The 27,209-nt window shown below is 46.2% G+C and overlaps 1 long non-coding RNA gene across 1 annotated transcript; it reads left to right on the plus strand.

Annotated features, from left to right (window-relative positions):
• The first annotated feature begins 486 nt into the window (after positions 1-486).
• LOC121824501 (uncharacterized) lies at positions 487-26,026 on the plus strand. Its single transcript, XR_013048396.1, has 3 exons — positions 487-1,023; positions 14,118-15,647; positions 25,788-26,026. It is a non-coding gene; the product is annotated as an uncharacterized LOC121824501 (long non-coding RNA).
• Positions 26,027-27,209: the final 1,183 nt, after the last annotated feature.

A 27,209-nucleotide genomic window follows, 5' to 3' on the forward strand; every position in this document is an offset into this window, starting at 1 on the left:
CATTGGGAGGTAAAAGTGAGGGTGTCCATGTTGTCTTCTGTTTGGGGGAATGAGTGAAATTTCCCCATTCCTAACTATCCAGTTTGTGGTCAGCAGATGTCTAAAATAAAAGATCTGCTCTCTTCTACAGGGGTCCAGTATCTATTGTATTGCCTTATTTCTTCCATAGTGGGCTAGCCTCCACTCAGCTTCATGAAATGAACTTCCGATAACATGGACATAACCCTGCAGCTTCCAGTTCCGCATATGGCTCTTCAAAATTTGGACCCCACCTTTTCCCCGCCTTTCATTAGCTACACTGAATGTACCTTAAAGCGCAGGCATGACAACCCCTTTCTCATGGTGTCCGGAGTTCAGCGCCCCTTCCTACCTCTTTGCCTCTGCAGGTGCTGCGGTTTCTGGGGTCTGAAACAACTCTCCCATTTTTCTCTCATCTAAGACCCAGGTACAGTGCCACTTCCTTGGTGAGATCTTTGTGTCTATTTCTAAGATCATCTGTGGCACTGGTTTCCTCGGAACATTCTCTTTATTTCTCAGTCGTTGCCTGTGACCCCACAGACAGAAAACTAAAGACACAGTGAGCCATTTCCTGTTATATCATCAGCCGGTAGAAGGCAGGGGGTCTGTGAGCCACTGCAGCCTAGCGGGGCCCCTGGCTCTCCGAAGGGGTTCACTCAAGGTTTTCTCTGAATCCATGAGAAGTTGAATGAGCTTCAGGAAGCATTTGTAAAGTGACTTGAAAACAATGGTTTTGGAGTCTTACGCTATAGCCCAGATTAACCTGGAACTTGCTGTCAATCCTGCCTGTGCTTCCCAAATGCTGGGATTGCAGGTGGATATGACGCCACACCCCAGTCTTCAGTGACCTTTGATTCTCACTTGTTCCAGCCTGCCACTGACCGGACGTGGCTGGCTTAGCGCACGACGTGGCGCACTGCGGTGGTGAAAGCAGAGAAGGGGCCTTGATTGACTGGGCCTCAGAGACCTCAGGGAAGCTGGGCTGAAGCAAGGCGGCTTCTCCAGGTGGGAAGACTGTGGTGGGGATGGCAGAGCTGAGGGAGCAGGTGCGGTTCTGGGGGTCACTGCTGAGGAGGCGACTGAGCAGAGGTTCGAGAGGGCCTGTTCCCAGGGGAGGGGAGGGCACAGAGGCTTTCACAGAACAGCTCACGCTGGGCCTTGCGGGAAGGGTGAGGAGATGGTTCCAGTCAGGAACAGCATGGGGCATGGGGCACACCCAGCCTTCAGGGAAGGTGTTCGTCAGCCAGATCCTCAGCTTGTGGGGATGAACGGTGACCGCAGGAGGGGTTGACTGGGCTTCTCACTTCCTTTCCCTCAGTGGCTGTTGATGTGTGTGATACCTGGCCTTGTTCAGCGATGGCTGAGTCTTAAGTTGTCTCTGAGTTGGATCTAGACCCATTTTGTCCCATCCCACCTGTAGTGGGTAGCTGTTCTGGTTTTGACCTGGAGGTACCACCCCCACTGAGGCTTCAGTAACTGTCACGCCTACAAGGTGAGGCCGAGACAGGAGCCCTGAAGACCTGAGATCCGGATGATGAGCAGAGTTCTCCAGAGAACACTGCCGGACAGCGCTACACCTTTCCTGGACCCTGTAACCTATCCCTTTCCTTGTAAGTTACCCCACAAAATACACCTCCCTTTTATCTATGTGGAGTGGCCTTAATACTATAACCAATACCCACCAGCTGAAAGCACAGGGTGGAGGCTGTGGTGAGACATTTTCTGTGGCTGTGATAAAATATCTGAGAACAAATGGGTAATTTATAAAGCATAGAAGGTTGCCTGACTCATGGTTCTGGAAGTAGGGAACTTCAACAGCATGAGAAAAGCGTCCTTTATCATCCAAGGGCCCTCTTTTAAAATATAACATGTTTACTAATTTTTTGAGAATTTCATATATGCATACAGTGTATTTTGATCATTTTCATCCACATAACTTCCCTAATTCCTCCTAGATCTACTCCTTACCTCTACCTCCTCATAACTTTGTGTCTTTTTTTTCACATAATCCACTGAGTCCAAGTGAGTGTGAGACCATCTATTGGAGCATGGTTAACCTGTCAGGGACCACACCCTTAAAGGAACAGAGTCTCCTGGGTGCCTTCTTGCTACATTGTAATGTGGTGGGAGGGCTGACATGGCCAGAGAGAGTTTGCTTTCGTAACAAAGGTACTCCTACAGTGACCTACAAAGTCACCAGCCCATGAGTGCATAGATTTATTTGTCAGGAAGAACCCATGTGGCCCAGGCATTCCTCCGAAGGTCTTAGCTCTCAACACTGCACTGGGCCGGAAGTCCCTGTATATGAACTTTTGGGGAACACATTTGAGTCATGCGTGAGGGTGACCCTTCCTCTTAAATCCACCATTCTAGCCTACTATCTATCTCATGACTAGGTAGGTCAGCCCTCAATTAGTACACAGGGAGGGGAGGGGGAATCATGAGCCCCTAGAACCAGCATGCACAGAGAAGGAGCTCAGGCTACCCCCAAGTGTCCCCAGGACCCATCTCTCTTCAAGGACAGAGCTGGCTTAGGTGAAGAAGCACAGCCCACCACTTGGGCCCCCAGCATCTTCTCCATGGAGGGAGGAAGGCTTTTGCACATCACTCCTGGATGAGAGCAGAGGTTCCTTCTCTTAGTGTCTACCCTATTCTGGTCTAATCTAGACCATTCGGGGCATCTGACACATGCTCTGGTTTGTGTCTCCTCTGTATGTTAAGAGTTTGCTAGAGAGATGAGAATAACAGTTGGAAGTCAACTGATCCACAAAACATGCAAGAAAACAAACAAAGAAACAAACAAACAAAAACCCATAAAGTGTATATGCCCCATACCTTTGATCTCCTTAAGGGCTGTTTTGTTCATTGGGTTTGGGACAGGGGCACTGGGTTTATTTGGACCCAGAGGCCATCTGTTGAGGACTGATACATTGTTCTATAATAAGCACAAGTGCAATATTGCTGCTCCATTTTACAGGTGAAGAAAGTAGGGTCCAGAGAAGTGGTTCTCAACATATGGGTTGAGACCCTTTTTTGGGATGAACAACATTTTCACAGGGTTTGCCTAAGACCATGGGAAAACACAGGTATTTACATTATGATTCATAACAATAGCAAAATTATAGTTATGAAGTAACAATGAAAATAATTATATGATTGGGGTCACTACAGCATGAGGAACTGTATTCAAGGGCCACAGCATTAGGAAGGTTGAGAACCACTGGTCTAGAGAGACCAGGTGCAACAGTGGATGAAATGGTTGGTTGGGTCAGGGACCAAGACACGATGAGGATAAAAGGCCCAGAGCATGTGCAGGATATCCCATGGGTATCTTTCATTTGTCTACTTTCTGTCGTGTGCAAATCTGGGTTTTATTAGAGGTTCTAGAAGGGATGGTGTCCAGAGAAGAGAGTCCCAGCCTTGCTCTCTTCCTTTCAAAGCTCTTGGTGTCCTCTGCCCCTTGGAGAGCTGTCAGTGAAGCAGTTATGTCTGAGGATGGGTATGTCCTGAGGTCCTGGTGGGATCTCAGCACAGCCAAGATGGCTCAGGGCTTAGTGGGAACAGAAGCTTGAGACACCTTCTGGGGGCTGCTGGGCCTAACAGGGTCTCACTTAGGACCTTGCAGGGCCTGCCTCCACATAGCCCTTGCCTTAGCATCTCTCTTATCCTCTGTTTTTCCAGCAGATCTTAGAATCCATTCATGCATTTAATCATCTAAAATACGTTGAGCACCAACTGTTTGCTAGGCACTTGTTCCACTGAGGCGAGCAGAGTAAATACAGACCCTGCACCTATGAGCTTCTTGTTCAAGATAGTGAATGGCTAATCAAACATGCACACATATGTGTGATTTCAGCCATAATCAGAGGGAAGTCCAGCTGATTTGACACAGGTAAACGTTTTAAATTGATAATTGGTATTGTTAAAGCTTCCCAGATGTTTCCAAGAGCTGGTAGGACCAAGAACCATCACAAAGATGGAGCTCAGAGTGGAAGCAGAGGCTGTGGGTTTGCACCTGGGTACCCTGCAGTCTCCTATTTCTGGAATTACATTGGGGTATTTTGACGCAGACCCACCAAAATGAAATAAAATAGTTTTTATTTCCAGGCAACACCCCCAGCCCTTAGTTATCTTTGATCCCTGTCCACTTAAACAGTCCCGGCCTCAGTGCAGGATCTGGAATAGGAGGAGGCTGAGTGGGGACCACGGGACATTGTTCTTACACACTGCTTAGTAAGCCATGAAAGAGGTTGAAAATACAATATTAGATTAAAAAATGAATGTTTGGGTAGGTAATATATTCATATGATTTAAACAAAAATGCTTAGAGGCTTGGGAGATAACTCAATGGTGGAGTGTGCCCACCTCGCAAGCCTGAGAACCAGAGTTCAGGCCTCAGAAGCCAAGTAAAACATCAGGTGTGGCGGCATGCACTTCTAATTGCAGCTGGGGAAGGTCGAGACAGGCAGAACTCTGGGGCTTGCTGACCAGCGTCCCCCTCCACCCCTCCACCCCCGCCCCAGAGAGAGATCCCTGTCTCTAAAAGCAAAGTAGACCCACACCTGTGGAGGAATGACATCTCAGTTTGGCCTCTGTCTTCCACACGTGTGTAACGTGTATGTACATATGTACATATGTACCTTAATTCCCCTTCTCCTGGAATAAAACCCTCAAAAAGATTTAGAGTGAAAAAAAAATACCCCCATTCAATTTCCCCTCTCTGTATCCACTGCCTCACAGGCTAAAAGATAAACACTTTTATCTGTTCACTTAGTTTCTTTTGAAAATGTAAGTAAATTAAGAGAAAATCTCCCTCGTTCCCCAGTTGTTTTTAATACATAAAGGATGATATCATGAGCACTAGCCCGCACTTTCTTTTAAACAGAATGTATCTTGGGGTGCTTTCTGTGTGCGTGCGTAAGAGCTTCCCCATTCTTCCGTTTTCCAAGCAGCTGTGCAGCTCCCCTTTGTCTGGTGGATGAACCATACATAACCCATAATTTATCTCAGCACCCTGGTTGGAGAATGCTTGTCTGTTTCCCATTCTCTGCTATAATAAATCACGCGGCAGCAAATAACCTTGCAAACACATCGCTTACGGTGTCTGCAAGTCTGGTAGGGAGGCTCTCAGGATGCGATTGTGGGGTCAAGGTCTAGGTTGGCATTGGCACTTGGATGGAAGTTACTAAACTGCTTTCTGTGGAGTCTTCTCTGTTGCTGTCCGAGAGCCTGGTTTTCCACAGCCTTGCCAAAGAGAGGGCTGTTCAAATTTGGCTCTTGGCCAAGCTCCTAGCTACATGACACAATTTCAGCGTCAATTTGGTTTGCGCTTTTCTTATTAGGAACATAGTCAAGCATCCTTTCATATCTTAGAGTCATTTGTAAAGTTCTCTTCCATTCGCTCATTTCTGTCACTGTCCTCTTTCCCCTACTGTAAAGGTTTGCGCATCTTAGGGAGGTCAGCCCTTAGTATGTGACGTGGGTTGGTTAGAGTCCCCCTGGATTTCTCTTGTCATTTTTTCCCATGCAGAAATTTTAGTTTTGTTTGTTTGTTTGTATGTGTGTATGTGTGCATGTATGAGAGTGTGAGGCCAGATCCTCCGGCATCAGCTCCCTTTTTCTCTCTGTAAATTGGGAAGGGCTTCTTATGGGCTACAGTAAGACACTTGGCTGACTGGCCTGTAAGCCCCAGGGCTCTGCCTCTCCCACCTCTTTATCACTGGGATTAGAAGTGTGCTCCACCACGCCAACTGTAGCACTTTACTGACTAAGCCCAGCAATTTTAATTTTTATCAGTCAAATTGATCTACGTTTTATTTTTCATGAATCCTGTAAATCTGAGCCTCAGTTAGTGATGCCATCCCAGGCTATGGAGGAACTCTGCTGCTTCCTTCCGGTCACTTTACAGTCCCTAGCACTTTAGTTTTAAATCTCTGGTCCCTTTGGAGTTCACTGTGGTGCACGGATCCTACGTTGTCCTTTTCTCCAGATAGACCCATACACTTAGGGATTCCTCTGCCTTTCCCTCCTCTGAGAGGCCACGTTCACCGTACACTCAATCCCACACATAGCTGTATCTGTTTCTCACATTTTCTATTTCATTGAGATGTTGTTCTGGGCATGTTAGTGACACATTGATTTAAATAATGGAACTCGATAGCATGCACTTTTCCATAGTTCTTGTCTTCAGAGCGTCTACTGGTATTTTGGTCTCTTTACTTTATGAACTTTAGAATCAGCTTGTCTACTCCTGTGACTTCTCCCATGTCCTCTCCAATTCTGTTGGTATTTTATAAGTCAATCATTGGTAAACAAACAACCAAAAAAATAAAAAATAAAAAACCCAGATTACCAGATTCTAAAGCGAGACTGCCCACATTCCAATCTCAATTGCCATTTTCCTCTTTGAGTGGGCAAATTTTTATTTTTAAATCCTTTGATCTCTTCAAAGCATATTTCACATAATGTACCATGTTTATCAGAACATTCACATCTAGAACTTAGCTTGGTAATGAGTTCAGAGGCTATGTTGTCCAGCTACGCCTCCTGAGTAGAGTGGTCTCAGGTTCTTTTTGCTCTGTCCCTGGAATGGCACCTCTCAGGTCACCAGATAGGTGCATTATCTCCATATGACAATCCAGATATGACTGCCATGACTTTTTTCCCCCCAGAGGTGGTCTTTTCCTAGAATCTTTCAGGAGTCCTGTATTTTGTCAGAATCACATGTCCAGGACCCAAGGGACCACCATAATTGGCTTGGAGCCATCAGGCTTACCTTTTGGTGGTCTCACTTCTACCATCTGCAGAATGGGATAGGAACCCAGAATTTGTAACTCCTCAGGAGGGAGGAGGGAGTTATGGCCTTTGTCCTTCCCTCCCTGGTAGCCCTGTGATGGGGTGGTGAGTAAGCTTTCTGCAACAGCCCCAGGGACTTGAGGTCGCCCTTGGAACCACAGAAGCTTCCTGGCTCTTGCCCCAGACACCTGCAGGTGGGTTGCCTCTCTCCTGAGTGTTTCCATGAGCATTCCCAGGGTACTAGTTTTAGAGTCCAGGCATAAAGAAAAGTTCCTGTTTCATGTTCTTACTGCCTTATCCTCAAAGACATTGTTCTATTTCTCCATCCTCTGCCAGATGCATTTCTTCACTGACCTGTAAGCACCTCCCTGGTAGATGTGTCCTGGGATGGCATTGCCAAGCCCTGAAAATCCCTGTGCATTGGTGAGAGGTCTGAGCTTCTTCTCCCTGCTGCTTCAGAACTGGCATGGGTGCAGTATTCTCCGTCCTGCACCTGCTCAGAGACTGATGCATGACTGATGTCCAACTCCCAACTGAGCTGCTCAGACTCAGATCAGTGGCAGGTAGACTCAGGGAGCTGAGAGCTGAGTCCCGGGTCACAGCCTCCTATAGGTCTCCACGGGTTGGCCAGGGAGTGATGGTACCCGTGGAGGGGACAGCTGTGCCAGCTGTGGCTCTGACACCCTCTGATTTTCTGCCCGAGCATCTGAGAAGAGGCCCTTTAGCTGGAGTAGGAGGAGAGCTCAGGCTGTAGCTAGCTAGACCGGCCTGTGGAAAGCACCCTGCTTCCTGTGGCAGGGGTCCCACAGCAGCCGAGCAGCAGGGGCTGAAATGTACATGTGCTTCACTCATCGGAGTCTGGGCTCCTGGAATTCTGCAGTGCTCTTGTCTCTGAGTGGTATGTAGGTGGCATCAGAAACCTAACTAAGTCACAGGCTGCAGAAGTGATTCTATACAAGTCCAGCCGGGTTACTTGCAGGTGCATGAACAACTTTTGGGCAGGTACACTACCTAAGAGTCTTCCTCCTGGGTAGACATTAATTGTTTTGCATTCTCATGGAGGGGTTGGGCCTTATGGTTCTTATGAGTCTCTTGTTCTTTCACTAGCAGGTGTAAAGGTGAGGGTCTCATGCAGGTAAACACAGCTGTTTTAGTATTGAGATGACAATGACCATGTCATATCTGCACACTCACTTGGAGGTCAGAGTGTCACAACAGCTTCCACTGCTGATGCCTGGAAACTTAGCACACCTAGGCCTCTTATTTGCTTGATGGTGGGGCAGTTTGGAGAGATCTGGGATAGGAGCTGAGCCAGACCTACATAGACTAAGATGGGAGCCATACCAGTTGATACACAAAATATTCAGCATATGACCAAGAAATGTGGCTGTCTGAGTGTCGGGCACATGGCAGCCCTGTTCTGGAAAACTGGAGGGAGTAACAGATCAGTGTTTTGAGGGGGAGACTGGCTGTTTGGACACTTCTTTCTTGGCTGGCACATGTGCTAATCCTTTGTTTCATCTGGCTCCCCAAGAGCTTGGTAATAGAACTGAAGACATTGGAATATAAATGTCTTATGAGTCTCAATTAAGTTTGGAATTTGCAAGCATTGTCCACGAGTAGCTCTTGAATTGTGGGGTCATGGTGCCAGGACTCTGCGGGAGCCCATGTCCAGGGAGATCTACCACTTAGCTGTCCTGGGTCCTGAGGTACTTGCAGGGCTTGGGGCAACGTCTCATGAAACTGTGGAGTTGGCCTCTTGGCTTGCAGAGGGAGGTGGCACAGTTTGTCACTGGCCTTGGTGGCAGGTGCACAATCAGGCCACATGACCTACTTCACTTTCTGTCAACTTTGTTTATGCTCAGGCCTTGTTTGGGTTCCCATGATACTCCACATCCTGAGTTTTACTTAATTCACAAGCCAGTTGGACAGTCTCATGTGGTTACCTCATTTCAAGTCTATCTGGCTATTCCATCTTCTCTTTCCTGCCTCGATTCCCCTCTGTCTCCTTCCTGCTTCTCTCTAGGAAGAACACTATCTTTTAGATGCGTTTAACACTTAAATGAATAGATTGTGGGTAAAGTAGATTGTGGCTCATGATGTGGGTGGCTTCGTTCTATCAGTTGAAGATCTTCTCAATAGGAAAAGTCTAACCTTCCTCATAATGGGGAATATAGAAGAGGGATTTCTGTTGGGAAAGGACCTTCAAACTTGAACTGCCACGCCCCCACTCCCTGCAGGCTTCATCTTACAATGAAGGTTTCGGCTTCCCAGCCTCTATCATTATGGAACGAGAGCCTGCTACTCTCTGCACTGGTGGAGAGATACATAAGATGATCTCAAAGCACTGTATCTAACAGGTATTTTTTTATTTTCTAATTTATTTACTTTTCTTGCATTTGCGAGTGCTCCTGTGAGTGCACACACACATGTGTGTATTTACACGTGGAGGCTGGAGGCCAAGCCTGGGGGTCATTCCTCAGGAACCATTCGTAATTTTTCAAAGTCTTTTTGTTAGGCTTGGGCTTGACAACTTGGCTAGGCTTGTTGGCCAGCCAGCCACTGAGCTTCAGAGATCCACCTATCTCTACTCCCTCAACACTGGGATTACAAGCACACACTCCCATGCTTGATTTTTTTTTTTCATATGGATTCTGAGGGGTGAACTCAGGTCCTCACACTTGTGTGGCAGACACTCTACTGGCTGGTGTCTCCTCAGTCCTTACCGACATTTCTTATGTATGCTGTTGTGTCAGGTGGTGGGTCTCTAAAGACACATAGACTTGTCTCTGTCTTTAAAAGATTCAGAATCTGAATAGAGACACGGCTAGGTAACAAATTCCAGTTTATCATTCTGCTCTGGGGAATAGGAGAGGCAGATTTAATTCCTGGTTCACTGGAAGACAAGGGAAGCTCCTCATGGTGCATGCTGAGTGGGCACTTGGGCTTGTGTTTGATTTTATCTTCATCGTGTGTCTCTGCCATCTCCCTTTCAAAGTGTGGCCATCAGAGCCTGGCAATGTGGTGGTGTAGACATTGTTGTTTGGCCTGGATAGGCTGAATATTGTGCAGATATACTGGACTGAGACATCATTATCCAGTGGCTGTTCTGAGAGTGTGTAAGTGGGCAAGAGTGATGGAAGAGACACTCGTGTCTTAAAAGTATGCATTATCAAGTGGTAACACTTACATTTTGAAGAGCTATGTGAAAACCATAGACCAGAGTGTCCAGGCTTCCACATGGAGACCTGTCAAACCCCTGTACCTTGTATTATCTTAATGGTAGAAAAATGAAAGTAAGTTAAGATATTTTGTGTACGTTCATATTACAGACACGGCTAAATCCCTTGTAAGCATCATCCAAATGCATTGTTACAGCAATCATGGGAAGTGGGTGCTGGGGGAAACTCAAATTCTGAGGGTTTAAAGGATTCAGCAGTCAGAATTCTACTCAGCCCTATGTGTCTGTGGAATGTTACCTGAGAATGTAGGTACTGGGAATGGTCTCCTTTCTGTATTATTCAACTTCAGGAGGAGCAGAACCTCTTGTTCTGAGCAGATGGTGGACTCACTGGCTTTTCTGGATACTTCTAGGAACCCAGGGTTCTTCTCTGATATAGAGGATGTGTGAGATGGTGGAGCAGACCTTTGGAGGGTAACCCAATTTAAACAAGCCTTGGACAAAAAAGAGAGATAGAAGGAGATGTGTGACTCCCCAAATGTGAAACTTCACCATTCAAATCCCCCCTTTTACCAGGCAGCTCCAACTCTCCCTCTTCCCTTCAAGCAGAAAGAATTAGAGGGCTGGTGGCCTTGACAACCGATCATGACAGGAGTGAGGCACTCCTTCAGAAGCACAGGCACCCTTTTCTGAAACACGATGCCATTGTTAATCTTTGCTTTTGGTCTGGCTTGCTCTTCTAGGAAGCAGGATGTGCTCAACCAACTCAAGTTCATATCCTTCTCCATTGAGTGTGGTGTCCACGGGAAAATTACAAAGTCTGTGAAGCCAGGCTTTGTCCATCCACTCTTGGACCGTGCATGGTTGTGCCCTGCTTGACTTTCAGGATGGCTTTATGGGAAGAAGCTCACACTACTTCTCACCTAGAGCTGGGGAAATGGAGACTGAAAGATGTCAGGTCACACATCCCAATAGCTAGTGAATTATCCCACAAGCATTTGTTGAGTCCTGGCCAGCTTTAGGCGCTACGTTAGGGAGCTGAGCATATAGAAATGCGCTACCTGGACAGATATGGGCATGCTCATGGGTAACAGAGTCTCTTGTTGCCTCTTAAGGAATCAAACCACTCCTGAGCTTTGCTCCTATGCTGGAGACTCTGGTGTGTGCTCAAGGGAGCATTGACTCGGCTCCATCATTCCTGTCTTCCAAGAGCCTGCAGTTTCTTTGGAGAGAGAAGGATCCTGGGAGAAGCAGTAGTCCATGCCATAGGACCAAATTAGTCCTGTGGTAGAAGACAAATCTTCAAGGACAGGCCAGCTGGCTCCAGCTGCAGGAGGTCTTTAGAATGTCACGGAGGAGATGGGATTTAGGATTATTTTTTTTTTAAACAGGAAGTGTTGTCTATGCACTGGTGGAGAGGACACAACAGAATTTTAAGAAGGCAGGCCATCTGGAGATAGAGCACCAAACACACAGCTGAGGGGCGGAGAGACGAACATAAATCTTGGTACTAGGAAAATGAGCAATCTGTTGAGCTTACAGAGGTACTTTCAGGAGTTAGGCCTTAGAAGGAGAGACAAGAAAACTGGATAGGTGGGTGTTTCTGGAAGGTCATGTCCCTCAGGCTGCTGGGTCTAGTGTCACCTGTCTCTAGACCTTAGAAAAGGCATCCCAGGATCCGGGTCAGGCAACAGGGCTATCTAGCAGAGCTGCACTATCAGGACACTGCTATCTCTTTGACTCTATCATCCTCTGCTACTGCCCACCGCATTCAGTGAGCACCCAGTACCTTCCGCCTGCCCCTCTGGGCACCAACTCCTTCCTGCTTCCTGCTTTTGCAATTGCTGTTCCCTCTGCCTGCAGCTTTCCATCCCTTCCCCTATCTTGCCCCACTGGTCCCTTCTCATCTTTTGGTTTCTCACTTCAGAACGGCCTTCCCTCACCTTTCTAGCTGAAGGAGGTCCCATCTTGCTTCTTCACCCTCCATTCCCTCACCCTGTTGTTCATCACTCTGTGGACACTCACCGTCACTGTAATTTCCTGATGTGCCTTCTGCTCACCCTCTGTAGAATGTAAACTCTATGAGACCATGGACTGTGTGTATCTTTTTTTTAACGTGTGTGTGTGTTATGTACATGAATGTGTATGTATGTTTGTTCTCCTGTATGGCCACATGCACATGTGTGGAAGCCAGACGTTGATGTATATGTCTTCCTTGATTGTTGTCCACCTTCTACATGGAGGCATGATCTTCCACTCCAAAGCAGGACTTTATTGATTTAGCTGGTCAAGCTACCCTTCTTGCTCTGGCTCTGCTTTCCAGGTACTGGTATTACAGGTAGGGCCACCTCGCTTTTATGTGGGGACTGCTTGCCAGACTCTGGTCCTCACGTTTGCACACAGTGTACTTTACCCACTGAGCCATCTCCCCAGTCCTGAACTTTAGGTCTATCGTGTTGTCCCCATAGAATGCAAGATACAGTAGATCCTCAGTCCATTGTCCTGGGACTTGTTTTGGTCTCAGAAATCTGAATGAAAGGGATATATAGACATGTTGCAAGAGCCTGAGTGTGGCTTAACATGCTCTTTCTTCCTTCATCCATGATGGTCATAGTCTTGTATGTTGAGATGAAGCCTTTTTAGTATGGACATAAACCCCTCACAGTGATCAATCTCAGACACGTAGCAGGATCATGAAGTAAATTTTGGTTGTGTTTACCCATGGGGATTTTGGACTCATTTGTTAATACAGCATAGCTTAGTCTGTGCTGACTGGTTAGGAATCCTAAATTCTCTCTCTCTCTCTCTCTCTCTCTCTCTCTCTCTATATATATATATATATATATATATATATATATATATATATATATATATATATATAGTATTGGTGCTAGAAGAGGTCTGTAGACCAGCAACCTGAGTGTCTTCTGAGATTTTCCAGTGATGTGAAACCAGAGGACCCTCACATGTCCTATATCCAAATCTGCACACACTTCCCCAAGTGATACGTCAATACACTGATGCATGAGACACACTGATGGGGGAGCACTCATATGATGCTCTGTGGCTCCTGGAGAGCAGACCAGGGTATCCAGCACTCAAAAGATGGGAATGGTCTCCTACTCTAAGCGCTTTGCCCCATCCTTGCCAGGAGAGCAGGAACCGAGGTATTCAGGACTTGGTTGGACATCTGGTCACCTTCCCAGCCTGTATTCCTTGGCTCCTTTGGCAGGAATATCTTCAGGCAGTTTGAGTAGCTGCTGGTAACCTGAGCTATCAATTGACTAAAAACACTCACAGAGAGTGTCTGGGATGTGTTTTCCTTCCGCTGTGGGTATTTCGGAAAAGCATGAGTAATGGTATGGGCATAGAGTCCACGTGGTCCCACTGGGGACCACTGATGTGTCTAGGAGCTGGGATAATTTCTCTATGATGGCAGCTGTGTGTCATGGATCCTTTGTGATGAGAGTATGCCTTGATGTTGATTTGATATCTGTTCTGACTTTAAAGGACCCTGACTCCCTGGTGGGTGCTGCACCTTCCAGAAGATCTCACACAGATCTTAGCACCCTGTAGTTCCTGCCTCTGCTACAGCAGCTGAGCAAGGCTACCCCGTTGGAAGGCTACAGATGAGGAAATGACCAGGAAGCTGTGCCAAGAGAGAGATTACAGCTCCCTGCAGACATGGTCAGGGCTGGGCATCTGGGAGAGGAAGATTCCAGTGGCCCATGGCTTTTGGCACCCTTATCAGCTGGTGACATTCATCTCCATGGAGCCAGCACGGTTGCTCAGAATACTGGAGTTCTGAGCAAATGAGCATAATTTGGTTTCCCCCCACTGGCATCACCAGCTCGCTTGTAGCTCTGCTCTTGTCTTTTTAGAGTTGTCCGTGAAAAAGGTATATGTCCCCTGTCTTGGTGAAGATCTGGCTCTCCATTTAGTTAAGAGTGCCACCTCATATGACAGAGTGATTAATTAATACAACAAGTGTATTTTAGGTTTCTATAGAGAGCAATGCACTGGGATAAAATAAAGCACCGTGTTTTTTGTTTGTTTTTGTTTTTGCCTCTGAGCTAGTTTATGAAGAATAAAGAAACGGTGTCTTGTCTTTGGTTGCTTACAGCTCTGGGAGACAACACTTCACATGACGGTGCCTTGGACACGAGGTTGGCACAACGTGGCAAGCAGGGATGGAGGCAACAGTTTGGGGCTGTAGCTTGGAGCATCAGCTGAACATTCGGACCTGGATTTCTGAGCTGGCCCCACCATTTAATTCCTTAGAGCTGCATCTCTGACTCAGAGAGGGATGGGGGTGCTGATGGAAGGAGAAGGGTGCTGTGGACCCCACTCTTAGTCCGTGTCCACTGACCCAAAATACGGGAGTCCGCGGATGCCTGGAGAGGCTGGGGGGAGGGGCCTCATCATTATGGAGCCCGATTTGTTAGTTGGGAGGGAGTTCACCGAGGTGCCAGGCCCTTCAGTGGCAGAGCTGGCTGCAGCTCCCCGCCTCCCTTCTCTTTTGGTGCAGACTGGCACTTGCCCCATTTTCCAAAGCTGGGCTCTGTTTTTGTTCGCGTTTGGAAATGTGGCCGCAGAGGGACCAAGACCAGCAGAGTGGCTGGCTCCTCAGGACAATCGCCAGCTTCCTTCCCATGAATAAATGGAGCCTGGGCCTACACTTGGCAAAGTGTGGAAAAAACGAATTAAAACAGCGAAGCTCTCATCTCCTCCCCTCTTCCCTCTTGCCCCGGACTCTGGCAGATTTATTTTGGAAAGCGACAGGAGGCCAATGGAATCACTTCATTTCCCTGATTATAAATTAGCCCCAAGGGCACTAATTGAAAGTTTCTCAACAAGCAGTTTCTTTCTGCATGGCCTCCTCGGTAGGCTTCTCTTGCTCTGACAGCCTTCTGATTCCCTGTCCCTCTCCCCTTGTCCCTGCTCCACCCCAGGGAAGCCTGTCTGGTGACATTTTTCTCATTTCTGGGCTTAGGGATACTGATCTTAGTGTGAGGACCCTTGAGAATTTTGAGGCATAAAAGTAAACACTGAGAATCCATGGGTTCAGGGTTCAACTCCTGGCTCTGTCACTTCCCAACTGAGTGGTTCGGGAAGTCCCCAGTTTCATCTGCTTCGGCATTTGCAAATGAGGGATCACAGTGCTCAGCTAGCTGGGTGCTGATGGGGATCAAGGCAGAGCCTGTGAAATCCTTGGCATCTAGTAGGTCTTCAGCAAACAGCAATTGTCTTTACAGTTAGTATTTACAGTCTAATTAAAAAAACAACAGCATATATTGCCCTGGATTGTTGGAACCTAGGAGTGGGTGGAAGATGGTGTATGGATGAGGTAGAGATGGAGAGCAATGGAAACAGAAAGACAAGCCGGAAGAAGACGTTTGCAGACTTAGGCTGGAGAGAGCAGATCTGCCTTTGTTCAGTGGAGCTCAAACCCTTATGTGATCCTGCCTGCCACAGCCAAGGGACCACACAGTTGCCAACCTCCCTAGCCAGATGTCTGAGGCTTCACAGCCATTGGACAGGGCCAGCTGGAATTTGGAGACCCGCCTCTATTCCCTTGCAGCTCAGAAGCTAGGTGCCCGTCTGGATGCTACTGAAGAGTTGGAAGCCATGGTGGCACTTTCCCCTGTGATGCGTGAGTAATGTACAACTGGCAGCGGATTGCACAGCTGTTGGGCATTTTCAAGGCAAATGACTACATAAGACTAAGAAAATACATGGTTTGTACAATCAAAGCCTGGCCTGGGTATCTGTCAAGGATCAGCTGGCTGTCCTTTTGGCTTGAGGATGGGGACAGGGTGTATAGTGGTCTCAATGTTAGCATCCCCAGGAATGAACACCTGGTGTCCTTGCGGCTTTCTCTTGTGACATCCCATATATCATTAGAGGTATTGATTCTAGCACTGGGCTCAGCTCAGTTGGGACCCAGGACAGATAACCTGCCTTGGTACCGACAGGATGGCACCGTGTCCCATGTGCACAGAGAAGAGCAGAGGCAGGCAAAGTATTGTCCTAGGGTGGAGCTACAGAGATGACACTTCTAGTTAGAAAGGTGAGGTGTACTTTATGGATGAACGAGCCAATAGCTGAAGGATGCAGCTCTCAGACACTTATTGGGAGGTGAGGGCAGCTGCAAGTGTTTTTTCTTTCATATTCAGCTTATGTCTTTGTGTCTCAGAGCCCTCATTTATAAAGAAGACAGCAAGACCGGGGATAGCACCCAGTTGACAGAATGCTTGCCTGGTGTAAATGCAGCCCTGGGTTTGATACTTTGTATTGAATAAACAAACAATTTCATCACCAAGAGGGGAGACAGGGACCAGAGTTCAAGGCCAGCCTGGGATACATTAGACTGACTCAAAACAGAAATGATAAGGAGGAGGAGCAGGAGAAGGGGGAGGACAAAGGGGAAGAAAAGAAGGAGGAAGAAGAGGAGGAAGGGGATGAGGAAGGGGAGGAGGGGAGGAAAAGAGCCAATCTCATACAACTATTAAATGAAAAGATTTTGTAAAGCAGACTCACTTGATCTGTTAGACGTATTTTGAGGCGGTAGCTGCTGCCATGTTCTTGGATGGGATTTTTTGGTTAAACAAGTGGACAGCGTCACTCTGTCACTAAGTCCAGGGTTCCTCACTGGATCCCCTTTCCTACCCTGTTGTGCTGGAGTTTCTTATCTGGCCTGGCTTGGTTTGAGCAATCAGGGCCCTCGTTGTTTCTCTGCCTTCTTCAAGGAAGCTAAACTGTGAACCTCTTCTTGCCTGGAACCCATAGCCACGATGGGAAGTTCATCCTTTCTTTCTCTCAGCAAAATGTATGTCCCGCCCCCCTAGAATCTATTGCAGTTCATTTGGGGATGATTTTCAGCTTGTTTCAAGGTCCAGTTTTGAGTTGAGGGAATTTAGATGGAAAAGTTGTGTGTGGGGCCAACATTCTCACAACTATAAAACACAGAGGAAGACACGACAGATGTTCGCCCCTTCTTCAGGCAGCCTGTGTGATCACATGAGAGAGAATCAGTGTTGTTTACCTCCTGGTCCCCACTTTGAAATGTGGCAGTTAGAGGCACATGTGGCTGGAGCTGAGCTTTGGATGTTCACGGCCTAAGGCCATTCTTGTAATCTGGAATTAGGTCAGTGGAGAGAGAATGGAGGCCAAGGGTCTCCCTTAGAGGCAGTGCCCAGCATGTAGAGGGGAGCTTTCTGCCATTCTTTCCCTTGAGGCAAGTTAACTCAGACCTCCCCTGCTGCCCTGAGACACGGAACCTGGCCACCCTTGTAAACTCTCCTAGAGCTATGAGACTCATAAGCCACAAATATTTGTTGAGAGAATGGATTTGTGTTCATTCTTTTGATTTAAACCATTGTCTCTAGAAAACCCAGGGAAATGCAAATATGTTTTCTGGGAGAGGCAGCAGGTTAGTTCATTAAGCATATAACAACAGTGTGTTGACTTTGGTTACCTAATTCGGTCCTAAGGAGCTCTTCTGGGTCATTTTGGTGACAGGATATGGTGGCTGGGTAGGACCAGAAAGGGAGTGTCACACTCATCAAAGAGCTGCTAGAGAGTTCCAGGCCTTAGAAGAAGAATGGCCAGCTCTACATTCTTCCAACCTTTGAGCAGTGTTTGGAAGAGGAATTGAAAATCGTGCCCCCTCAGGATCCTTCCAAATGCAGTTTACTAAAACAGAACTGGTTGGCGCCAGCGATGCTACTGAAGCAACTTAGAGGGTTTTTCAATCACCACATTATATTGGAACATACCAGCGTGTCTTCCATGTGTATCCTGAGGTTTAAATGGTTGTAATAAACATATATAATGTAATGACCACTTAACCTCTTTTGAGTAGTTAACATGCTGATTTAGCATTCACAGTGTGTGGCTCCGTTTTCAGAACTTTTTGAGCATCTCAGACAATCTCACATCTCTCTGTCCCAGCCCCTGGTAACTAGTATTGCTGTTTCTGTCTCTGTGAGTTCAACCACTCCAGATCACATTTCAAGAATCATGTGGTGACTGATTTCTTTCCCTTAGCATAATGTTTTCAAGTTTGTCTGTGTTGTAAAGTGTGTCTGAGTTTCTGCTCTTCCTAAGGCTGAATCCCATGCTGCTATGTGCATATGCTCAATTTTATCTATTTATCTTTTGATGCAGGAATTGTTTATACCTTCGGTTATTGTGAATGCTTCTGCCTCAAGTGTTGACACACAAGCATTTATTTATTATTTCAGCCCCCTTTAATTTATTGGTCTGTGTGTATATCCAGAAGTGGAATTACTGGGTTGCATGGCATCTCCCTGCTTAGCTGTCTGAGATAGTCTTTTCTGTAGTAGCTATCATTTTACATTCTTACTAGCAATGCATATGGGTTTTTTTTTTTGTTGTTGTTGTTGTTTTTCGAGACAGGGTTTCTCTGTGTAGCTTTGCGCCTTTCCTGGAACTCACTTGGCAGCCCAGGCTGGCCTCGAACTCACAGGGATCCGCCTGCCTCTGCCTTCCGAGTGCTGGGATTAAAGGTGTGCGCCGCCGCTGCCGCCGCCGCCGCCGCCGCCGCCGCCGCCGCCTCCACCACCACCACCTGGCTGCATATGGGGTTTTATTCTTTATTATCCCCAACATGTGCTATTTTCTACCTTTGTTGTTGATAATAGCCATCCTAAGAGATAACTTTTTAAAAAATTTGCTCTTTCTTTGGTCACAAATATAATAAAGAACAGGTGCCTATATAATCTTTCATTGCTAGAGGTTTGTAAATGTCTTGCTTCAACAAGTGATGTATTAGGAGGATTCAGTTTGCATGAGGACCAGAGCCATGAAAGTCAACAGATATTTAACTGAACGCATGATCATACATTAGACTTGTAGCTGGGTGTAAATAGTAAGTGATTTTCATAAAGCAGAGTGTTTTGTCAAATTTTACATTGGCAAAATAGAGTTTAAAAAAAATCTGCCCCCAACATCATGTATTTATGCACGAATGCATGCGTGTGTGATTTTTAAATATGCTACCCTTCAATATATGCCTATGATGCAAGAGTGGTACACGTTATGGGAGCAATCAGCCGTTTTACGGCTGGATTTCATGTCACTCTGTGTGGGACCTCATGTCTGGTACTATAAATCTGGCCAAGAACCCAAAGTTAGGGAGCTCACAGGCCCCAGGGGTGAAACGACTACTATTATTCTGCTGAATGGACAAAGAGTTAATACAAACATTATATTTAACAAAAGATACCCAACTGGGAAGGCACCATTTCTACACTAGACTTAATCCTCTACCAGCTCAGCTCTGCACAGTTCTGGATCCTGAGGCTGGTGGTTAGGAAGATAAACAGCAAGGGCACAGAACCAATTTCATGCCCTGCACCAAACCAGAGCAAGGGGAATTATTACCCAAAGTCAAGTACACTTTCTCAGTCACCCAGCTGGTAGACGTTAAGACCTGGGACTTAAACCTGGATCTTCCAACTAGGAACTCTCTTGCCTGCAACACTGCCTGGACCTTTGTTACCATGGTAACTGAATGAGAGGCATGTGATCAGGTAACTTTTATGTTAGCATCATGTGAGACTGTCTGATCCTGTAAATGCTCCTCATGCCACCAATATTCACCATGGATCCTGTGTGCACCAAGTCAAGGACGGGCCAACCTTTGAATGCCCTGGGTACTTAGCTATCAGCTAGTGAACTGTCTTGTGTGAGGAGAGTTGTTAGATTGCGACCTTTCAAAGCTCTTTGGGAGCCAGCTCACTGCCCAGGACTGATAATGGAAACCTCCAGGGTGGGAATTTTCTTCAGTAGACATCTGTGCAAAATGATGGTAGCAGAAGAGACCCAGTGACAATGAGCTTAGCGAAGTCTCTAATGAGCAGAGGACGTTAGAACAGGTAATGTAGCAGGCGAAATGGAGTGAGAGGAAACACATTTCACCAAAAACTTAGCTTGCTAAGGCTCCTACAGGACAACCACAGTCAATTGGAATTTTACCTACTGACACTGAGGACCTGTTGAAGGAGAGGTATTTTTGTTTGTTTTGGTTTTTCGAGACAGGGTTTCTCTGCATAGCCCTAGCTGTCCTGGAACTCACTCTCTAGATCCAGGCTGGCCTTGAACTCACAGAGATCTGCCTGCCTCTGCCTCCCGAGTTCTTGATTAAAGGCGTGCACCACCACTGCCCGGCTGAATGACTTGGAGAACTCAGGGCTCTTCTTTTCTGCTCCTCATGTCCTGACAGGCATTTCCCACAGGAAATCCATTATGATGGGTGAACCCCATGCTTCCGAAAGGGCGGTGGTTATAATAAAAAAAAGTAACTTCCAAGTTACCTACAAGATAATTTTGGTTTCTTTGGAATGTTCTCTAGGGCATCTTCCAAGTGGTTACCCCTCACCCCCCACCACTTCCTGTCAAAGTGATTATACTGTCTGGACAGTCTAATGAACTCCTTGCCATGAGGTGCTTGGCACCAGGGCTGGTGAACCTGGATGTCATAGAGCCACTTTGGTGCTTTGCAGCTGTGTGAAGATGGAGAAGCTTCTTGAATGAGGTTTCCCAGCTGTTCCATGGCACAGTCGGGTTTTAAACCCAGCTGACCTGGCTGCAGAGTCCTGCTCTTACCCATGCACCTGCTCCCCAGTCAAAACCCTCAAGTACAAGCCGGGCACTCACACATTGCAGGGTGAGTTCCAGTGCTCACAGGATACAAGGAATGGAGGAGGGAAAATGAATCCCAGTAGTCAGGTCTTTGGCCCAATCTGAACTTCCCCATACTGAGATCTCCCATTTCTAATGCAGTTAGGATTTGTGACATTAGTGCAAAGATTTGAAGAAGTCAATGCAGAGGTCATGGAACAGGGCACTGCTCACAGCAACGGTGCAGCAGATGAAGACGAGGTGTAGTAATAACGGCAGTAGTTACAAGGTTTCTAGTAGAAAGTGGAAGTCTTTTCCTACCCTCAGACTTCAGAGCAGGAGGTAGGTGGGTGTTCGTGTGATGCTGGGACTCATGGCAAAACTCTTCTTCTCTCACATATCATCAGACCATAGGAAACTCAAGTTCATGTGCACAGAGCCCAGGCGGGTGGCTTCCCGAGAGAGCAGTGTGGAATGCTCTTCTTCCTTGTGAGAGATGCCACCATGTCAAAGGCTCCCAGGACACACCCTTGCCTCACCTTCACTGCTAGGGGGTGTGGGGGGGGAAGGTAGGGTAGAGAAAATCTGGAGTCTGACACCAGAGCGAACTCCCAACTTTAGCTGTCTGAGGAGATGTTTGAAGAAGGTGGGTCCAGCGCAACCCTGAAGGACAGGGAGAGGACAGGTTGAGATGCTGGGAGGGACCCCAGGAGGGGAAATGTGTAGCAGGATTTTTTTTTTTTGGTCCACCAACCAGCTTCCAAATCATGACATCTTAGTTATGAACGCTTGGCCTTATCTTAGCTCTTATTTTAATCTGTTTCTCTTTATCTGTTTTGCCTCAGGGCTTTTTTTATCTTTCTTTCTGTATGTCCTACTCCAGGTCCGCTGGGTCCCTCTGGGTCCCTCTCTTTCTCCCTTGTTCTTTCCTCCTTCTTCTCTTCCTGCCAGCCCTGCCTGTCCCTCTTCTGCCTAGCTATTGGCCATTCAGCTTTTTATCAGATCAAACAGGTACCTTAGGCAGGCAAGGTGAAACAGCAACCCATCTTTTCATAATTAAACAAATGTGGGGCAAACAAATGTAACACATCCTTACATCATTAAACAAATGCAGCAGAAACAAATGTAACACATCCTTACATTGTTAAACAAATGCAGCATAGACAAATGTAACACATCCTTACATTGTTAAACAAATGCAGCAGAAACAAATGTAACACATCTTTACAAAGCTGAAATAATATACCACAGCAGAAATGTGCTGGGCTGGGTAGGTCAGGGATCTAGATAAGAGCCCTTTGCGTCTTGCCTGGGAACCACGACTCCACTGATGAGGAAGGCAAGTGTCCAAAGAGAGAAATGGGTTGCAGTGATGTGGACAACTGCATCAAGACAGCCATTGCTCTGGACACGAGGACCCAGGGTGTCTTGGCTGGATGGTTCTGACGTTTTCATGGTAAACACACAAAGGTGCTTCACAGAGACTGGCAGAACCTGCCTCTAATGCATCCAGGGGACACTAAACACTTTAGTCTATTCTCCCGTGAATAATTCTCCAAGTCTAACCACATTAGGCCCCTGTGGGGAGGTGGTTTGAGCCACTCTGTCAGATATCTTTGCCACTTAAGTGAATGATGAAGAGTAGGCCAGCCACAGTGCCTGGGTCTGTGGAGGAGGCAGCCAGCCAGCAGAGCTGGCCTCAGAGGTTTTATTTCTCTGGCTGTGTAATCAGATTGAAGGCAGAATGTTTTTTTCTGTGTCTTCTCTGTCTATTCTCTCTTTGGGTACCATCCCCTCTCCTCCACCCTTCTACCCCACCATTGGTCCTGTGGTTGTCATGGTAACAGCTTTGGCCCCATCATTCCAGGTTCTCACTCTGGAGAACAGAGATTCAAAAAGATCCCACAGTGGCCTGTTCCCTCAGAGAGGGAAGTTCTGTACCCTCAGAGAGCAACAGGAAGGTGTGCTTTTTAAACTAGAAAACAAAGACATGCACTGGAGCCAAAGGACTTCAGTGGGCTGGACACGGAGGGAGGAGGGCTGGCATCTGGGTCCAAGTACTCAACTTTGCCAGACCAAGAAAAAAAATGAAACAGACTTTATGTTTTACAAAGGAGTTAACATGGACTAGTTATGGGAAAACTGCACAACACAGCTTATGACACAAAGTCCTGCTGTGAAGACAGGGACTCACTCACTGTAGAGAAGTCAGAAAATCACAAGTGAGTGTGAACTGTGGGCAGCATGGTTAGGAGTGAGGGAGGGGGAGTGAGGGAGGGAGGGGGAGTGAGGGAGGGAGGGGGAGTGAGGGAGGGAGGGGGAGTGAGGGAGGGAGGGGGAGTGAGGGAGGTGGGAAGGAGAGAGAGAAAGAGAGACAGACACACAGAGACAGACACACAGACACAGAGAAGCACATTAGGTTTGACTTAAGTGAATCCTTGACAATTTTCTGTTAACACATACAATTATAATCTTCTGTTCCCCCCTAGGAAGAAATACAGTATGGTCCTATATTTGGCCTTGCACATTTTACAACTTATTTTTAAAACAATATAACTAAATACTATAATTTTCAAAATTATCAAGTTATTTTCTGAACATTACTTTTAAGTGTTACAAAATGGTCTGTTTTAAAGATTTAATATATTTACAAAGGTGTGTTTTGTATATTGGCCTCTCTTACAGTTTTTTCCTCTATGTAGTGAACCCTGGGATAAGTATCTTTGGCACTTTCTTGACTTTTTACGATATGTGACGTCCTAGAAGTAGAAGATTTTGAAGAACTATGGCCATTTAAAGTTGTGTTTGTTTGTTTGTTGATGTTTTAAGCAATGGTGCCTTATACAACTTCAATATGAAAGTACCTGTGCTTCCCCAGCACTTGGCATTTTACTTTGAATCATCTTATCCTGTTTATAAGTGAAATATGATATCTTGTTTTAATATCTCTATTTTGCATTATAAGTGAGACTAAACTTTTCTACCATATTTGACATTTTAATATCTTCTCAGTTATATATTCATTTTTGTTAATTTTTCAGCTGCTAATATATTCTTATTTACTTTGAGAGTTTTTAATGTCAGTGCTATTAGCCCTTTTCCATTTAGGTTGCAAATATTTCCATTAACTTTGCTTCTTGCTTTGAAATTGTTTGTGTTTATTTTAGAGTTTATGTAGAGAAATCTGTCATAAATTGTCTTTCCTGTCATACCTAGAAATATCTGTCCTGACCCATGATTATATGTTCAACTATCCTTTTGTGTTCTGTGCTTTTTAAATTTTGTCTTAACATTTAAATACTCATAATTTAATTATATAGCAGTTTAAACCAGTATTCAGAGGGAAGGAGATAAATTATGGGGAGGACAATTTTAATTCAGTGCATGAATGAGATTTCTAAATAGAGCTTTGCCAAAAGGGGCGAGTGACAAGCAGGGCAGAGAGCCGATCTCATGCCGACCTTCCACTCTGGTGAAGAGTCGCTCTGCATTCTGTACTCGCTCAACTAACACTTGCTGAGTGACCAATGGGACAGAGGCCTCGTGCTTGGTGTCTCTCAGCACTCGCCTCCTGCCCTTGCCTCAGGTTTGGTTCACTTCATCTTCCGTATCTGTAGTCATCCCAGAACTGAGAAGTATGGTTTGTAGGGGTGAAGAGGCAGGCAAGGAGACAGGACGTGGGCCACGGAGCCTGCTTCTTAAATCTCCAATGCCCAACTTTGGAGGGAGGGCCTGCTGTTTATTATTATAATGACTTTTTTTTTTGAGATATGGGTCATACTTCCTGGAGTTTATCAGCCTGGGGTAATAGTCTTGATATAGAGGAAAGAACCTTCTCTGGCTCTACCTCATATATACTGTGATCCTGCAGGAAGCGGTGTGGCCACTTCTCACCTCTGGGTCCTCTGCTCTGTGTATTTCTCTAGCTTTGGTGATGCAGATGTCAGCCATTCTGCCATAGGTCCTGCAGCTCTGCTGCCTTCTGAGATCTGTGTGCAGCTGGCTTGTCTCCATACAATGTCAGCACCAAGGTGGTGCTTCTCCTAGCGATGTTTGCATCGTATACATAGGTGTGAGCCCTGCGACTTTATCCTCCACTGAGTGGGTTCATGTGGACAAAGGGCACTTCCATCCATTACGGATAGGAATGTAAACTAGACCATTCTCTGTGAACACCAGCATGGTGAATCTTCAAAGGACTGAAAGATCTACCACACGCCCCGATACATTTCTCCCTAGGCTGTATCCAAAGGGCTCCAAGTTAACATATCACAGAGATATGCTGTGGATATCATTCTATATAAATAAAACACTGATGGCCAGTGACCAGACAGAAAGTATAGGTGGGACAAGGAGAGAGGAGAATTGGGGAAACAGGAAGAAGGGGGAGAGACACTGCAGCCACCGCCAGGACAAGCAGCATGTAAAGACACTGGTAAGCCACCAGCCACGTGGCAAGGTATAGATTTATAAAAATGGGTTAATTTAAGATAAAAGAACAGTTAACAAAAAGCCTGCCATGGCCATACAGTTTATAAGTATTATAAGCATCTGAGTGATTATTTTATACGTGGATTGTGAGACTGCGGGGCTTGGTGGAAGCTGGAAAAAAGCCCTCCAACAACAGAGATACTTGCCTGTGTTTACTGCAACACTGTTCACAAGAACTAAACTGTTAAACCACCCTAGCTTTCCTATCCAACAACTGAGGGATGGAAAAGAAAATGTAGTATACATGCACAATGGAGAATGAAGTCGTGTGTGGACAGGAAAGGGAGGCAATGTGGAGATGATCATGTCAGTCTCAGGAAGACAAATATGTGTTTTCTCTCATTCTTAGTTCCTAGATTTTTATATAGATACATACACTCACCCATGTGTATACTTATGACATGAACATTGAAGCCTAACTGTCTAGGGAAACGGAAGAGACTAATTGGAGGCATGAAAGAGGAGAGAGTTCAGGGCATGGGGAAAGAGCCCAACACACAGTGTGTGTGAAAATGTCCTGACAGAGCACAGTGCAGTGTACAGTAAGTGTGCATGATGAACATTCAAAAGAAAAGACAGTTTTAAAATTAAAATTAATACAAAAAGAAAAAGGCTTGGCAGTGATACCCATCTGTCATCTTTTCTCTCCTTTTAGAGGAAGTGTCTGTCAGCCGAGCAGGAGCAACGTGACTTCTGCCCTTGTAGCAGAATGACAAGATGGCAGTTTAGTTGCATGGGACTGACTTAGTTCTGACCGCTGCTCGTGCTGTGGAGGGATGGGAGCACCTGACGCATCACCTCACTTTCCGTCTGTTCCCCCGCCCATGTTGATATTTTTAGAAGAATGGTTAAATACATCAACCTTCAAAAAGAGTAATTATTAAACATCCTTTGCCATAAAATTGAGTTTAGATTTTTTGTTGCTGAAAATTTCCTCTTTTACTCCTTTAAAAAAAAGTGCCCCACCCATGTCCAGCTTCTGCAGCTGTCTATTGGTTGTTTTCCAGAGCTTTCTCTGACTGAAAGGGATGCTCTGTCATTTGAGTGGCTATGCTGAGGGCCACCAAACCACCCAGGACTGAGTAGTTTCTGCAGTGAGCTTTGCCGCCATAAGACACAGCATTTTTCAGTTCATTAACTTTGCATCTCTAGAGCCTGACATGTAGGTTTTCCGAAATACACCTGCTCTTGTAAAGGCCAGGCTGGCTGGGTTGCTGGGTGACTGAACTGGTGCTCTGGGTGGCTGCCATGGAGGGACAGCACATTTACCCAATGTGAGCAAGGGGACAAGTGCTTTAAAGGCATGATTTTGTTTAAGCCTCCTAAATAGCAGTATTTGTTGAGGGCTTAGCATGCCAGGTGCTATTCCGTGATTTTATGGCACTTCCAAAGGATTCTTGTATTAGGAGGCGTAGTTATTTAGGTTGTGGCTGACAGTACCCCACCTCTATTCTCTTTGATGTCCAAGCTAGTTTTATTATGAAATGAAGCCAAAACCCACCCCTGGCTTAGATCCAGATGACTTTAGAGGTGGTTGGATCACGGTGTACAAATCATAGGATCAGAACTCTCCCCCATCCCTTCATCTCCTTCTATTTCCATCTTCCTCTTCCTCTTTGCCTTTCTTTATATTGACTTTGTTCTCCAAAGAAACTCCACACAAGGTAGCAAAGAGGTCCACTGGTAGCTCCAATTTGTGCCCCACCTGATTAAAAGTTTTTAAAAAAGAGATTAAGGTTTTGTATGAGTTAGGGTTTCTATTGCTGTGAAGAGACACCATGACCATGGCAACTCATTTTTTTAAAATATTTTTTTATTAAGAAATTTTTTATTCATTCCACATACCAACCACAGATTCTTCCTCCTCCCTCCTCCCACTCCCCCCCAGCCTTCCCCCTAAGCCCACCCCCCATCCCCTCCTCTGAAAAGGTATGGCTTCCCATGGGGAGTCAGCAAAGCCCAGCACATTCAGTTGAGGCAGGCCTAAGCCCCTCCCCTTGCATCAAGGCTGTGCAAGGTGTCCCACCATAGGCATTGGGCTTGAAAAAGCCAGCTCATGCACCAGGGATGGATCCTA

This window comes from Peromyscus maniculatus, chromosome 1 (assembly GCF_049852395.1).
Source record: "Peromyscus maniculatus bairdii isolate BWxNUB_F1_BW_parent chromosome 1, HU_Pman_BW_mat_3.1, whole genome shotgun sequence".
NCBI classification, from domain to species: domain Eukaryota; kingdom Metazoa; phylum Chordata; class Mammalia; order Rodentia; family Cricetidae; genus Peromyscus; species Peromyscus maniculatus.